We start from the raw sequence: 12612 nt of genomic DNA, 5'->3' as shown, positions 1-12612 counted from the left end.
TGATTCGATTCTCCTACCTCAGCTTCTTGAGTGCTGGGACTAAAGGCATGCACCACCAGGTCTGGCACTGTCTCTCTTTTTGACAGGATTTCACTTTGTAGTTCAGGCTGACTCAAACTAAGCGATTTTCCGCCTCATCCGCTCCAGAGCTGGGATTACAGGCATGCACCCTCACTTTTAGTTCATGAATAACTACTGGATGGATTTTTCCCTAAAAAAGAAGGGAGTGGGGAGTTGAGGGAGGTATTTCAGTTGGTAGAGTGCTTGCTTAGCATGCAGGAAGCTCTGGGTTTGATTCCCAGCACTGCATAATTCAGGTGTGGTGCTTCACGCCTCTAATTCCAACACCCAGGAGGGTCAGGAGTTCAAGGTTATCCTCTTGATGCATAGCTAGTTCCAGGTCAGAATTAAATAAATGACAGTGAGGAGGAAGGGGAGGAGGAGGAGGAGGAGGAATTCTATTTCTTCCCCGCATAGAAGTATTTCCAAGTCTTATACCGTCGTTCCAAAAATTACTGCATCAACTGTCGGAAACTCACAATCTCCGTTGCAAACCGAATCACTCAGCCCAGTCGACCTGTACATTCCGCGGAGGAGTCAAACTCCCGTGTTTGCATGTTCTGCAGCCTAGCACTTCAGGGCAAACTTTTTTTTTTTTTACATTGGTAGGATTTAGTAGGAGGCTGCTGCTATGGACGTGGGAAGAGGAAAAGAGGAGGAGGAGGAAGAAGAGTACAGATAAGCTTGTCTTCGTCAGATTTCCGGGGTGAAACGAATGCACCTGACGCCCGCGTGGCACAGGAGCGTGTTGAGAGCGACTCCAGCCATGCCGCCCAGCGCTAATTATTCGCGCGCTCTCGCGAGGCCAGCACCGCGCGCGCACGCGCGCGCCCATACGCCAGCCGTCGTGTCTCGCGCAGGGTCGGGCCTGTCAGACGGGAAATATCGCGAGATCGGAGACGGGGCTGGCTGTCGGGAGGAGGGGAGTGGTGTTGGGGAAAGGGGAGGGGAGGGGGAAAAAAACCTGGGCAGCGGCCGTGCTCTGTGGCTTCAGGGCTTGGAGGGAGAGAGGGAGGAGGAGAAGGAGGAGGAGGAGGAGGAGGAGGAGGAGGAGGAGGAGGAGGAGGGTGGCCCAGAGAGTGAGTCGGTACCGCTTGCCTGGCTGAGCGGAGAGAGAGAGTAAGAGAGAGAGAGGAGGGGTCTCGCTCGCTCAGTGCCCTTCGCGGGCCGAGAGCGCTAAGCACCCGCGGACCTCGGAGGCCTGCCCGGGCCCTTGGGGACCCCGCCCCGCCGTCCGCCCGTCCGCCCGCCCCGCCGGCCGGCCCGCAGCCTCTCTCTTCCCTTTGTGAGCGCCCCCTTTCCCAGGGGTGGTGGTGGTGGCCGAGAGGTACGCGAGGGCCCGCCCGCCGAGGGGCCGCGGCGGGGGACCCGAGAGGGCCTCGGCTGTGTGAGGACCGGAGGCGGCCGAGGCCCGGGCCGGCTCTTCCCCCCCGAGGCGGCGGCGGCGGCTCCCGGCACTTCCCCGCGCCATCTTAGCTGAGCCGGAGGGTTTGAGGGCGCCTCCTCGACCCCGGTCGTCCCTTCACTCCCCCCCCCCCCCAGGCCCCTTGTCGCAGAGCTTGGGCTAGGCGGCTGGCTGGGGCTGGGGGGGGGGGACGGTCAGTCGCCGGGCCCCCTCCTCCTCCGGACTCCTTTGCTGTCGGGCGTAGCGGCCACCGGAGCGCCCCGTGTGTGTGTGTGTGTGTAGGGGGCTGCTGCTTACTGCCTACTCTGCCCTAGACCTGTCGGCGAAAGGGTAAGGGCACCTCCGCTTTGGGAAAGGGAGACATTGGAGGGGGCGGGGAGATTCGGCCCACTCAGGCCTCTGGGTGGAAGAAGGGATATGGGAGTGGTGTGTGGTGGTGGGGGAGGAGGGAGACAAGGAGGGTCTGTGATTTCTGTGGGTGGGGTGGAGGAGCTGGTGGGTGAGCTGCTGGGCGCCCTTCTGTTTTGAGGGGCGAGAGCGATTGCATTCCTTTTTCCTAAGGGTCACCGGAAGAGGTGGTGGAAGGTGGGGGGGAGGGAGGGATGTTTCATGGAAGGTGTGGCCCTCGTAGGGAGACTTGAGTGGATGTGCACCCCGAGATTTAAAGGCGCGAGGTCCCTTTCCCTTCTGGTCTCTCTGTCTTCTCTCTCTTTTCTTCCCCCCCATCCTGCTCCTCCTCTTTTGTAGTGTCCGTGTTCTTGGGAAAGCTGGGTGGCCAGCTGAATGGATTTCACTGTCTTGCAAGAAATCTATACCTCTCTGTCTTCTGTAGGGGTGATGGGAGCGTTCTCCCCCCCCCCCCGCACCCTTCCTCCTTTTCCCATCCTCTAGTCTACTGCAGTGCTGCAGAAGTTCAAGTCAGTTTCTTCACACACATACCCTTCTATACACTGAAGGGAGGAGGGAAAGCAAGAGAGGGAAGTAATGGCGTTTCCCTTGGAGAGGTTACTCCTTTGATTTTTAATTTTTCATAGTCTTCTGCGGGGATCTGTTCATGGGAAGTGTGTCTTCTCGTTATTGTTGGGAGGATATGGCCTCTTGAGGGGACCCCTTTTATGTTAGGACAGTTCTGATGTTTATCTTGCTGAGAGAGAGAAGTGTACATATGTGGACTATATTTTTGATGAGTTGTCATTAGGATTTAATAAAATAATTTATCTCCTCCTGTCCCCCCTTTTCTTTCTATGGCTTTTATAGTTCTTGAAGAATTAATAAAGATTATTACATACAGATGGGTTGTCTGATGGACATTTGTCCCTAGGCTGTGAATTTTTAATGTTAATACTATTTTTATATGACATTGATACTGATATTTTCTGCAAATGATGAGGTTACAAACCTTCCTGTAGTAAATGTAGTTTCTTATGGAAATGTGAAGTAATAAACATTACTTTACCAAATTACACTATGATCAATATCCTGTAGTCATTGTTTTTCACTTCTTTTGCTTCATGTCATTTGTTTTTAAAATAAATCATCTTGGGCTGGAGAGTTGGCTTAGTGGTTAAGGTACTTGCCCACAAAGCCAAAGGACGCAGGTTTGATTGCCCAGGACCCATGTAAATTCAGATAGATGGACAAGATGGCACATGTGTCTGGAGTTTGTTTGCAGTAGCTAGAGACCCTGCTGTTCCCATTCTCTCTGACTCTCTCCCTCTTTCTTTCTCTCCCTTTCAAATAAAAAAAAATATTTAAAAAAATCATGTCTAGGGCTGGAGAGATGGCTTAGTGGTTAAGCGCTTGCCTGTGAAGCCTAAGGACCCCAGTTCGAGGCTCGGTTCCCCAGGTCCCACGTTAGCCAGATGCACAAGGGGGCGCACGCGTCTGGAGTTCGTTTGCAGAGGCTGGAAGCCCTGGCGCGCCCATTCTCTCTCTTTCCCTCTATCTGTCTTTCTCTCTGTGTCTGTCGCTCCAAAATAAATAAATAAATAAAATTTAAAAAAAAATCACGTCTAGTTTGCAGTAGGGCTTGTTGGTTTTTGTCCTTAGTAGAATAAATAAAAACAATTTTAGCATTCAAGAAAAAGTGCTTTTAAAAATTATTCAGTTATTTATTTATTTAAGAGAGAGGGAGAGAGAATGGGTGTACCAGGGCCTTTAGCCACTGCAAACTAACTCCAGAAACGTGGGCCACCTTGTATATCTGGCTAACGTAGGTTCTGGGGAATGGAACCTGGGTCCTTTGGCTTTGCAGGTAAACCCCTTAGCAGCTGTGCCATCTCTCCAGCCCCTGCCAAAGTGCTTTTTTTTTTCCTTTGGTTTTTTATTTTTATTTTTTTAAAGTAGGGTCTCAATCTAGCTCAGGCTGACCTGGAATTCACTATGTAGTCTCAGGCTGGCCTCAAACTGACAGTGATCCTCCTACCTCCGTCTCCTGAGTACTGGGATCAAAGGAGTGTGCTACCACGCCTGGCTGCCAAAGTGCTTTTTAAGACCAAAATATTGTCTTTAAGTCTTGGTGTACTGAGAGTTCCTTCCTTCCTTCCCTCCTTGCCTTGCTTTCTTTTCTTTCCTTCTTTCCTCCCTCCCCTTTCTCTTTTTCTTTCTGTCTCTTTGACAGTCTTACTCTATAGCCAAGGCTTGCCTTAAACTCATCTCAGTTCACCTGACTCCACCTCCCAAATTCTGAGATTACAGGCATGAGATACCACATTAGGCTTCATTTTATTTATTTGGTTTTTCCAGGTAGGGTCTCACGTTGACCTGGAATTCACTATGTAGTCTCAGGCTGGCTTGGAACTCAGAGTGATCCTCCTACGTTGGCCTCCTGCATGCTTGGATTAAAGGCCTGCACTGCCATGCCTGGCTTTTCCTTTTTTCTTTAGCTGATTGGATTTACTAGTGAAGTGATTGAAAAATGTTCCATATATGAATATTAGGGCTGGAGAGATGGTTTAGTGGTTAAGGTGTTGCCTGAGAAGCCAAAGGACCCAGGTTGATTCCCCAGGACCCACTTAAGCCATCAGATGCCCAAGGTGGCACATGTGTCTGGAATTAGTTTGCAGTTGTTGAAGGCCCTGGTGCGCCCATTCTTTTTGAGATATATATGCTTCTTTCTCTCTCAAATAAAGTATAACACTATTAGAAGTAAATATTTTTCACACAGTGATGGAGATGACTTTGTTAATATGAGTTATCCTGATATTTTATCAAGTTGTATTTGATGTTTAAGCTTTGTGAGTTATTTTTAATTATGTTGTCATTAAATGTGTCATAGAGCTTTTGTGGCATGCTGCTTTTTTTTCTTTTTGGTTTTTCAAGGTAGGATCTCACTGTAGCCAAGGCTGACCTGAAATTCACTATGTAGTCTCAGGCTGCCCTTGAACTCACAGTGATCCTTTTACCTCTGCCTCCCAAGTGCTGAGATTAAAGGTGTGTGTCACCACACCCAGTGGTATGCTGTATTTTGACACCTGTTTGAATACTGGGATTTAAAGACATTTTTAGCAGTGATGGTAGGTATTGATGTTAAGTTTATTTTTTTATTTTTATTTACTTATTTTTGCTTTTTGATATAGCTCTTGCTGTAGCCCAGGCTGACCTGGAATTCACTATGTAGTCTAAGGCTGGCTTTGGACTCATAGCAATCTTCCTACCTCTGCCTCCTGAGTGCTTGGATTAAAGGTGTGTGCCACCATGCCCAGTCTCTGGCATCTTGTTTCATGATTTTCATGTACTTTCTGCCATTATGTTTTGTTTTGTTTCTGCTTTATATCAAGGTAGAGTCTCTCTTCGGCTGACATGGAATTCACTAGCCCCAGGTTAGCTTCGAATTCATAGGGATCTTTTTTTTTTTTTACCTTAGCCTTCAAGTGCTGGATAGAGGGCTTGCACCACCAACCTTGCTTCTCTGTCCTTTGGATGTTCATTTCAACTCAAGTAAACACTATCAACTGAGGCTAGTCTTGAGGTAAGCCTCCTGCCTCCATATCCCAAGTGCTAGGAGTATAGGCCTGCACCACAGCATCTGATCTCCCATGTCCCCCAGATAAAAGTCTTACTGTATAGCCCCGGCTAATCTGGAACTCAGTATGTAGCTCAGGTTAGCTTTGAATTTGAGGCATTTCTGCTGCCTTAGCTTACTCAATGCTTAAATTATAGGTTTGAGCCACATGCCTGCCTTCACTTGAAACATTATTCCATGTAACAAAGTGTATGTTGTCCTGTTTGCAGGATGCACCCTTTTCTCTCTTTATTTGTTTGTTTTTTTCAGGTAGGGTTTCACTCTAGCGCAGGCTAACCTGGAATTCACTATGTAATCTCAGGGTGGCACAGCAATTCTTCTATCTCGGCCTCCCAAGTGCTGGGAGTAAAGGTGTCCGCCACCGTGCCTGGCTCTAAATTTATTTATTTAGTTTTTGGTTTTTCAAGGTAGGGTCTCACACTAGTCCAGGCTGGCCTGGAATTCACTCTGTCGTCTCAGGGTGGCCTTGAACTCACGGTGATCCTCCTACCTCTGCCTCCCGAGTGCTGGGATTAAAGGCATGAGCCACTACACCCGTTTTTTTGTTTTTTTTTTGAGGTAGGATCTCACTCTATCCCAGGCTGGCCTGGAACTCACTGTGCAGCCCAGTTTGACCTTGAACTCACAGTGATCCTCCTACCTCAGTCTGGGATTATAGGTGTGAGTTATCTAGTCCAGATAGTTTTCTTTTCTTTTTTTTTTTTTTTTTCAGATAGTTTTCTTTATGCAGGAAAAATAATGCCATAAAACCTAATTCTGGACATTATTGTTTGTTGATAATGGTTATACTAGCATGTGCAAATCATAGCATACTGCTCGGTAATGTGACTACTTTTATCTTGGAATTATGCAGGAAGAGGATTTATCTGTCAGAAAAGGCTACAAAACATGATGTATACACCATGTAACTTCTTACTTTTTATTGCAAGTTAAAGCAAAGATATGTACTTTAGGACAACTGAAAGGAAACTTTTCTGTAGTTGGTAGGAACTCTGCTGTAAAAACTCCATGGGAAAATAGTATTGGTAATCAATTAATTAAAATAATTATAAGCAAAAACTGCATGAGGATTATTTCAGATGATCTCTGATACTACTATCAGAATACTGAGAGCTAGTTAATGAGTTGATTCCAGACTAGTATGGCAATTCTTATGTTTCTAAGAAGTTCATCCTACAAAATGGCAGTGTACATCATTTCCTGTTCTTTCACAACTGGCTCTTTCTCTGGATTCCCTTTTAATGACTTAATTTTTGGCATTCTGATATCTGATTTGTTAATTTGGTTATAATTCTCATGTTTTATACATGGAAGAATTTCTAAGAAACAACTGAGGCTTTAATGTTCTGAGGTTTTTTTTCCTTCCAGACAGGGTCTCACTGTTGTGTTGGCTGTACTTACTCTGAAGATATATAGATCAGGCTGGCCTTGAACTTGTGGCATTTCTCTTGGCTTTGCCTCTTGAGTTCTGCAACTACAGGTGTGAACCATCACATCTGTTTTATGAGTATATTGGGGGGCTGGAAAGATGGCTTAGTGATTAAAGGGTTTGCCTGCACAGCCTAACAGCCCTGGTTTGAATCCCCAGTACCCATATAAGCCAGATGCACAAAGTGGGGCATGCATCTGGAGTTCATTTACAGTGGCAAGAGGCCCTGGCATGTTCATACTTTGTTTCTCTATCTGTATCTGCTTGCAAACAAATGAATAAAATATGTTTTTTAAAAATGAATATATTGGGCCTGGTTTGGTGCCTTGTACCTTTAAGCCCAACATTCAGGAGGCTGAGGTCAGAAAAAGATCAGAGAAGTGCCGGTACTTGAAGGCCAACAACCTGAGCTATAGAATGAGTTCCAGGTCAGCCTTCACTAGAGTGTGATGCTTTCTTGAAAAACAACAACAGAATCTTACTAGTAACAAACCATTGTTTCCAAAAGGTCTCAGATTTTTTTTTTTTTCTTCAAGATAGGGTCTCACTGTAGCCAGGCTAACCTGGAACTCACTGTGTACCTCAGGCTGGCCTCAGGCTCACAGCAATCCTTTTGATCCTCCTTCCTCTATCTCCATAGTGCTGGGATTAAAGGCGTGCTCTACCATGCTCAGCTCTGGTTTGAGGTCTAAACTCTGCACGTTACTTCTTATTATTATTATTTTTGTTTTTTTCAAGGTAGGGTTTCACTCTAGCCTGGGCTGACCTGGAATTTACTATGGAGTCTCAGGGTGGCCTTGAACTCACTGCGATCCTCCTACCTGTGCCTCCCGAGTGCTGGGATTAAAGGCCTGTGCCACTACGCCTGACTGCACGTTACTTATTTTTGGTGTGCTGAGGATCAAACCTAGGTCCTTGAACCTTTGGTGCATACACTGTTAACACTGAACTAAATCCTGTCCTCTGAGAAGTCTTTAAAAGATACAGTAATGCATGCTCTTAATCCCAGCAATTAGGAATGCAGAGTTAGGATGATCACTTTTAAATTCAAGGCCAGTTGAGGTCTACAGAGTGCCTGGTCAGCCTAGGGTTAGAGTGAGACCCTACCTCAAAAAACACAAAAACAAAGGTAAAAAAGATCTTGGTGGCTGGAGAGATGGCTCAGCATTTAAGGCATTTGCCTGTAAAGCCAAAGGACCTTGGTTCTGTTCCTCAGGACCAACGTAAGCCAGATATCTGCACAAGGTGGTGCATGTGTCTGGAGTTTGTTTGCAGTGACCGGAGGCCCTGGTGTGCCCGTTCTCTCTCTCTCTTTTTCTCTCTCTGTATCTGTCTCTTTCCCTCTCTCTCTCAAATAAATAAAATAAAAACAACCTTAAGAAAAAGATACAGTAGTGTTTGTGACCAAATTAAATAGAAAATAATTATTGTATTTCCTATAATACATGTTTTTGGAGTATTGTGGATATGGCAATTAATTGTATGTATGTTAACACAAAATAAGTACATCTTGGGGCTGGGAATTTAGCTCAGTTGGTAGAGTGCTAACTAGTACCCATATGAGGCCCTAGGTTTGACCTTAGCTCTATATGAACCAATTGTTGTGCTGTATTCCTGTAACCCCAGCACTCAGAGGTAGAGGCAGGAGGATCAGTTCAAGGTCATCTTTGGTTACATAGCAATTTAAAAAAAAAATTGTTTATTTATTTGACAGAGAAAGAGGGAGAGAGAGAGAGAGAGAGAATGGGCATGCCAGGGCCTCCAGCCATTGCAAATGAACTCCAGATACATGAGCCCCCTTATGCAGCTGGCTAACGTGGGTCCTGGGGAATTGAACCTGGGTCCTTTGGCTTTGCAGGCAAACGCCTTAACCGCTGAGCCATCCCTCCAGTCCCCTTTTATTTGTTTTTTTTGAGGTAGGGTCTCCCTCTATCCCTGGCTGACCTGGAATTCACTATGTATTCTTAGGCTGGCCTTGAACTCAGAGCAATCTTCCTATCTCTGCCTCCTCAGTGCTTGTATTTAAGGTGTGTACTACCATGATGCCTGGCTACATAAGGATTTTGATTTCAAGACCAGCCAGTACTACATGAGAACCTGTCTCAAAAAAAAAAAAATTGTATGTAAAGACACATACATGGTATTTTGCCCCATGTTCTGATGCTGTTTCACTAACAGAAATTTATTAGTTACAGGATCCCAGAAAGAGTGGATGCTTTTGAATTTTTTTCTTTTTGCTATTTTTCACTTTTTATTATTTTTTGATTTTTTAAATGTTTTTCTTTTTGAGGTAGGGTCTTATTATGTGGCCTAGTACTGGTGTCAGATTCAATGTGATCCTTGTACCTCAGCCTTCTGAGTACAAGGATTACAAGCGTTTGCCACCACACTAGGTTAAGATTGGATCCTCTTAACTAACTATAAGATTTATTTTAAGAATTTGCATGTTCTGGGGTTTGGGAAATGGTTTAGTCTAAAGAGCTTGCCACGTAAGTATAAAAACCTGAGTTTTGTTGGACATGGTGGTTCATACCTTTAATCCCATCACTTAGGAGGCAGAGGTAGGAGGATGGCTGTGAGTTTGAGGCTACTCTGAGTAATTACATAGTGAATTTCAGGTCAGCCTGGGCTAGAGTAAGACTCTTCCTTGAAAAACAGAAAAACAACAACAACAACAAAAGAAAGAAAAGAAAAATGAAACCTGAGTGTGTTCCCATGTAAATGCTGGGTGTGGTCGTGTGCACCTGTAATCCAGCTCTCAAGAGGTGGAAACAGGCCAGTTCTGGGACAAGCTGACTAGCTAGACTAGCCATATTGATCATTACTGGGTTCACTGAGAGACTGTCTCAACAAATATGTGAAGAGTAACTAAGGAAGACCTCTGGCTACCACACATGCACACACATAAATATGCATCCATTCATGGTTGTATACCACACAAAAATGTATATGCAAAAAAAAAAGATTTTTTTTTTGTTCTAGCTTGGTGTAGTGGCACTTGAGTGGAAGAGGCAAGATGACTACTACAAATTTGAGCCAGTCCTGGGCTATAGGTGCTATAAGTGAGACCCCATTTCAATACCTTGGAAAAGTTTGCTGTTTCTTGATAAGAATATTTATTAAATCAGAAGTTATCTAGAGGCCAGCTGTTGCCATTGGAATTAGAGTTGAGATTAATTTGTTCTTCCAATTACATAGAAATGCTATCTTATGTTTGATTGCTTGTGTAATAAAATCAGATTATTATCCATTAGTATGTTTGGGGGTAGGGTTTTTTTTTTTCCGAGATAGGGTCTCACTCTTGCTCAGGCTGACCTGGAATTCACTATGTGGTCTCAGGGTGGCCTTGGACTCTTGGACTCACAACAATCCTCCTCCCAAGTGCTGGGATTAAAGGCATGCACTACCATGCCCAGTTAAAATATTTTTTATTTTATTTTTTAGATATATGTGTGTGTATGTGTGTGTGTGTATATATATATATATATATATATATATATATATATAATTTATTATTATTATTATTTGGTTTTTCGAGGTAGGATCTCACTCTGGTCCAGGCTGACCGGAATTAACTCTGTAGTCTCAGGGTGGCCTGAAATCATGGCGATCCTCCTACCTCTACCTCCCAAGTGCTGGGATTAAAGGAGTTCGCCGCCATGCCCGGCATTATGTTCTTTTTTTTTTTTTGGTTTATTATTATTTTTTTTGAGAGAGAGAGGAAGAGAGTAGGCACACCAGGGTATTCAGCCACTGCGAACGAACTCGTGTGGCACATGTGCAACATTGTGCACTTGTGTCCCTGTGCCTAGCCATGTGAGACCCAGAGATTTGACATGAATTCTTAGGCTTTGCAGGCAAGCACCTTAACTGTTAAGCCATTTCTCCATTCCTATTTATTTATTTTAAATACAGCCTTTAAAATATTTATTTATTTGAGAGAGAGAATGGACACACTAGGGCTTCCAGCCACTGCAAATGAACTCCAGCTGCATGCGCCAGCTTGTGCATCTGGCTTACATGGGTTTTGGGGAATAGAATTGAGGTTCTTTGGCTTTGCAGGCAAGTGCCTTAACCGCCAAGCTCTCTCTCCAGCCCCTAAAATTTTTTAAAAAATTTATTTGAGAAAGAGAAAGATGCAGATAGAGAGAGAATGGGCACACCAGGGCCTTCAGTTGCTGCACATGAACTCCAGAAGCATGCACCACCTTGTGCATCTGGCTTATGTGGGTCCTAAGGAATCAAACCTGGGTCCTTTGGCTTTGCAGGTTAATGCCTTAACTGCTAAGCAATCCCTCCAGCCCAGTATTTTTACTTATGAGAGCGAATATAAATATGAGAATGAGAATGAATGGGCATATTAGGCTCTCTTGCCACTGCAAACAAAATTCCAGACACATATATGCCATGTTGTGTAGTGGGTACTGGGGAATAGAATTTAGACTGACAGGCTTTGTCAGCAAGTGCCTTTAACTGCTGAGCCATCTGTCAGCTCATTGCTGTATTTTTTTTTTTCAGGTAAGCCCAACACACTGGTCTTTTTTTTTTTTTTTTTAAATTATGTGTGTTTGAGAGAGAGAGAGAGAGAGAGAGAGAGAGGGAAAGGGAGACAATTGGCATGCCAGAGCCTTCAGCCACTGTAATTGAACTCCAGATGTGTGTGCCATGTTGTGCGCATGTGCCAGCCTTGTGTGCTTGCGTCACCTTGTAGGTCTGGCTTATGTGGGACCTGGAGAATTGAACCTGGGTCCTTAGTCTTCCCAGGCAAGCGCCTAACCACTAAGCTATCTCTCCATCCCCCATTACTGTATTTTATCTTATTTATTTTTTCATGACTCCAGACACATGTACCACCTTGTGCTTCTGGCTTACGTGGGTTCTGGGGAATCAAACCTGGGTTATTTGGCTTTGCAGGCAAGTGCCTGAACCACTAATCCATCTCTCAGCCCATTGCTTATATATATATATATATATATATATATATATATATATATATATATATATATATATTTAAGATTTCTTATTATAAAATGTGAGAAGAAAAAATATATTTTTTCATTTCATTGATGGCTTTAAAACATTTGGACTTTCAGAGATAAAAATTAATATTTAAGCTGTCCATGGTGATGCACACCTTTAGTCCCAGCACTTGGGAAGCAAAGGTAGGAGGATTGCTGTGAGTTTGAGGCTAGCCTGGAACTAGAGTGAGTTCCAGGTCAATCTGAGCTAGAGTGAGACTCTACCTCCGAAAAAAAAAATAAACTAAAATTAATGTTTAGTGGAGGCAGGAGAATCATTTAAGCCTAGCAGTCTAGGCTAGTCTGGGCCACATAACAAGGCCCCCATCTTAAAAAAAAAAAAAAGGGGGAGAGAGAGAGAAAAAAAAAAGTCAGTATCTGTTATATGCTAGGTATTTATTTTAAAAGTTTAAAAAAATTATTTGCATGTGTTTTTGTGGGTTTGCCAAGGCCTCTTGCATCTTGCTTTTGCACCTAGCTTAAATGGGTGGTTTGGAAACTGAATCTGAGCTTGCAGACTTTGTAAGCAAGTGTCTTTTAAACTCCGGTTGTCCTCCCAGCCCCTATTTATTTACTATTGTTGTTGTTGTTGTTATTTTGTTTATTTTTTTGAGGTAGGGTCTTGCTCTAGCTCTGGCTGACCTGGAATTCACTATGTAGTCTCAGGGTTGCCTTG

At 44.3% G+C, this 12612-nt stretch overlaps 1 protein-coding gene across 3 annotated transcripts in view; it reads left to right on the top strand.

The window, feature by feature from the left end:
- Taok1 (TAO kinase 1) overlaps positions 1-12612 on the top strand; it is a 183879-nt gene that overhangs the window by 41528 nt on the left and 129739 nt on the right. Inside the window, exons 1-2 of one of the 3 annotated variants that reach the window (XM_045158531.1) lie at positions 1531-1795; positions 5331-5435. The exons of 1 other annotated variant lie outside the window; for it this stretch is intronic. The gene's annotated coding sequence lies outside the window, so the exon portion shown is untranslated. Of the gene's footprint in view, positions 1-1530; positions 1796-5330; positions 5436-12612 lie in introns of those variants that run through there. One more of the 3 variants, XM_045158530.1, reaches the window with a different exon arrangement.

Source organism: Jaculus jaculus, chromosome 9, assembly GCF_020740685.1.
Source record: "Jaculus jaculus isolate mJacJac1 chromosome 9, mJacJac1.mat.Y.cur, whole genome shotgun sequence".
NCBI classification, from domain to species: Eukaryota; Metazoa; Chordata; class Mammalia; order Rodentia; family Dipodidae; genus Jaculus; species Jaculus jaculus.
The sequence above is the reverse complement of the archived record's forward strand: the minus strand, read 5'-3'. Positions and strand labels throughout refer to the sequence as shown.